Source organism: Oncorhynchus masou, chromosome 16 (assembly GCF_036934945.1).
Source record: "Oncorhynchus masou masou isolate Uvic2021 chromosome 16, UVic_Omas_1.1, whole genome shotgun sequence".
NCBI classification, from domain to species: domain Eukaryota; kingdom Metazoa; phylum Chordata; class Actinopteri; order Salmoniformes; family Salmonidae; genus Oncorhynchus; species Oncorhynchus masou.
The window spans coordinates 44,504,645-44,508,916 of NC_088227.1; the positions used below are offsets into that span (position 1 = coordinate 44,504,645).

At 40.7% G+C, this 4,272-nt stretch overlaps 1 non-coding gene across 1 annotated transcript; it reads right to left on the bottom strand.

Moving 5' to 3' along the window:
- Nucleotides 1-4,189: 4,189 nt before the first annotated feature.
- Nucleotides 4,190-4,272, bottom strand: trnal-cag (transfer RNA leucine (anticodon CAG)). The gene has a single exon. It is a non-coding gene; the product is annotated as a tRNA-Leu (tRNA).

Here is a 4,272-nt window from a genome sequence, read left to right on the forward strand (position 1 = left end):
GTTCGAACAGGTGCTGGAGGTCTAAACATAAACGAATGTCCATCTACCCAATAGTCATGCATAAGACAGGGGCTGAGCTCTCCATCGCTCCATCTCCGATTATACAAGTAGGCCTATGCAAAGGGGTAGTATATCACCCTTACAGTGGCTAACATTGAGAGTTAAGTAACTGAATAAGTTATTCAACTAATTGAATAAGTAGACTAAATCTGATCCAATCAAGTCCTTGCATCACAGAAGTCAGTTAGCCTACATGTGATTAGCATACAGGTTTTACTGCTACAGTAATGTTAGCATACAGGTTTTACTGCTACAGTAATGTTAGCATACAGGTTTTACTGCTACAGTAATGTTAGCATACAGGTTTTACTGCTACAGTAATGTTAGCATACAGGTTTTACTGCTACAGTAATGTTAGCATACAGGTTTTACTGCTACAGTAATGTTAGCATACAGGTTTTACTGCTACAGCAATGTTAGCATACAGGTTTGACTGCTACAGTAATGTTAGCATACAGGTTTTACTGCTACAGTAATGTTAGCATACAGGTTTTACTGCTACAGTAATGTTAGCATACAGGTTTGACTACTACAGTAATGTTAGCATACAGGTTTGACTGCTACAGTAATGTTAGCATACAGGTTTTACTGCTACAGTAATGTTAGCATACAGGTTTTACTGCTACAGTAATGTTAGCATACAGGTTTTACTGCTACAGTAATGTTAGCATACAGGTTTTACTGCTACAGTAATGTTAGCATACAGGTTTTACTGCTACAGTAATGTTAGCATACAGGTTTTACTGCTACAGTAATGTTAGCATACAGGTTTTACTGCTACAGTAATGTTAGCATACAGGTTTTACTGCTACAGTAATGTTAGCATACAGGTTTTACTGCTACAGTAATGTTAGCATACAGGTTTTACTGCTACAGCAATGTTAGCATACAGGTTTGACTGCTACAGTAATGTTAGCATACAGGTTTTACTGCTACAGTAATGTTAGCATACAGGTTTTACTGCTACAGTAATGTTAGCATACAGGTTTGACTACTACAGTAATGTTAGCATACAGGTTTGACTACTACAGTAATGTTAGCACACAGGTTTTACTACTACAGTAATGTTAGCATACAGGTTTGACTACTACAGTAATGTTAGCATACAGGTTTTACTGCTACAGTAATGTTAGCATACAGGTTTGACTGCTACAGTAATGTTAGCATACAGGTTTGACTGCTACAGTAATGTTAGCATACAGGTTTTACTGCTACAGCAATGTTAGCATACAGGTTTGACTGCTACAGTAATGTTAGCATACAGGTTTACTGCTACAGTAATGTTAGCATACAGGTTTTACTGCTACAGTAATGTTAGCATACAGGTTTGACTGCTACAGTAATGTTAGCATACAGGTTTGACTGCTACAGTAATGTTAGCATACAGGTTTTACTGCTACAGTAATGTTAGCATACAGGTTTGACTGCTACAGTAATGTTAGCATACAGGTTTGACTGCTACAGTAATGCGCTGCTGAATCCACAATGGAGGACGTCAGTCTCTGACTCGACAAGAGATTTACATTTCGGAGCTTTAGTGGACACTCTTATCCAGTGTCTTACAGTTAGTGCATTCAACTAAGCTTAAGGTACAGTGGATATATACATTTAAATGATTATATTAATATATTATATTTTTATAATTATATTTTTTATAATTTTTATAAAGAACACGGCCCCCCAAAAAAAGAAAATGACATTGAGTCATTGCTGTAAAACGTTACATACTGCTAGGCCCTCCAGCGCCCGCAGGAAGAAAAAGACAACCAAAAAAACACAGAACGAAAGGGCTAGCAGACGGTAGGTAGGACCACCCCTGTCCCGCTCCTTTCTGGTGGCTGTATGTTTCTGCTAAGAGAAGAGCACGTGCTTGATCGTCACCGGGCTGCCCACACCCACTCTCACTCCTTAACACAAACAAACTCTCAAAAAGATCTGCCTCCTGTCTCCTGTCTTAAGTAGCTTGTCCGGGTCGGTGTGGGGTTGGGGTGTGAGTGCGGGCTGCTCTGACTCATTGGAGACCCCTGTTGAGCCTCACTGGTTAGTCAAAGGAACCGGTGATGATGTCATCCACCCACGTCCACTGAGAAGGCTTTCCTGAGCCAATCACAACGGAAATGGAAATGAGTGAGCAAGTTCCAGACCCCCCAAGACATTCTAACCCTCTCACCATTACAACAACACGATGAGGGAGAAAGTTCCAGACCCCAAAGACATTTTAACACGATGAGGGAGAAAGTGTTTAGAAACATATTATATTCTTATTTACAATAGAATTGACACCAAAATGACACAATACATTATTTCCCATTAATTTATATTGGGCAAATGCATCCAACATATTTGTAGAACACAAGCTTGATGTACACTATGTACAAAACAATGCTGTAATCTCTAAATGGTCTAACACCACAGTCATTGTATCATTTCACATCCAAAGTGCTGGAGCACATAGCCAAAACCACAACAAATGTGTCACTGTCCCAATACTGTTGGAACTGACTGTGTAGTCACTAATTGGGTGTGGGGAAGAACGTCCTGATGATTTCCAGGCGGACTGCAGAAACGTCAACATTTAGGGCATAGGGTAGCTAGCCTGCATGCCAACTTTAGCTTACTATCTTGCTAATCTTTGTTGACTATGAACTTGCTAACCCGTCCGTGGGACAGACAATGTTAATGCCCACACTCGCGACTCTGACTCTCTATTGGTTACACGGACTCTTAACCTCCCATCCTATTCTAACCACCTCTCGACGGCTTTGTACCTGATGAAATTGCTGTACAATATACTGTTACCATCTGATGCACATTCAAATGTCATTTAAAAAAAATCAACACTGCAGAGATTTCCCTGTCCTCTACCGTGCCCTGATTGTATTACTGTTGATGATATCTGGAAATGCCCCCCCCACCCCCAAGTACTTGGGAATATGGCTAGACAGGAGTATGGCTAGAGAGCACACTGTCCTTCTCTCAGCATATATCCAAGATGCAGGCTAAAGTTAAATCAAGACTTGGTTTCCTCTATCGTAATCGCTCCTCTTTCACCCCAGCTGCCAAACTAACCCTGATTTAGATGACCATCCTATCCATGTGTTTCGTCCGTCGTTAGATGAATCAGACCAAGGTGCAGCGTGGTAGGCAAACATCTTACTTTTATTTTAAAATGAACAACCAAAAAAATACAAAACGACCGCAAAGTTCTGCAGGCTATACAGCAACTAACAAAATCAAGATCCCACAATCAAAGGTGGGAAAAAGCGCTGCCTAAGTATGACCCCCAATCAGAAACAATGATAGACAGCTGCCTCTGATTGGGAACCATACCCGGCCAACAAAGAAATAGAAAAACTAGAATGCCCACCCAAATCACACCCCAACCTAACCAAATAGAGAAATAAAAAGGCTCAGGGCGTGACACCATGATAGATTACAGAGATGTCATTTATAGAGAGATGTAATTTATAGATCAGCAAGTAAGGGTGCTCTCGAGCGGCTAGAGGTTCTTTGCCATTCGGCCATCAGATTTGCCACCAATGCTCCTTATAGGACACATCACTGCACTCTATACTCCTCTGTAAACTGGTCATCTCTGTATACCCAACACAATTTTATTTATTTTTTCATTTAACCAGGCAAGTCAGTTAAGAACAAATTTATAGACAAACAAATCTTATTTTCAATGACGGCCTAGGAACAGTGGGTTAACTGCCTGCTCAGGGGCAGAACGACAAATTTGTTCCTTGTCAGCTCGGGGATTTGAACAACCTTTCGGTTATCAGTCCAACGCTCTTACCAGTAGGCTACCCTGCCGCCCCACTGGTTGCTTATTGATGAAAAACGTTCATAACAAACTAATATAAAAGAGAAAAGTAATCCATTTAAAACAATACATGGTCACAAATGGGGGAAAAGGTCATTTTATGGTGGATGGTGGTGGTTGCAGTAGTCCCCTATTTCAGCAGCCCTTTCAAAACAGGCTATTAGAGATCAATTGAAACTTTCAATTAAAATGAGTATTTTACATGTATGGTTACAGTTTATGCTTTATTAATAGGTTGAGTATAAAGGAAATGTTTACTATCAAGGATTTTAGGTGAAACGGAAAGGGTTGGAAAAAAAGATTTGTCAGAAGTGGGATTCGAACCCACGCCTCCAGAGGAGACTGCGACCTGAACGCAGCGCCTTAGACCGCTCGGCCATCCTGAC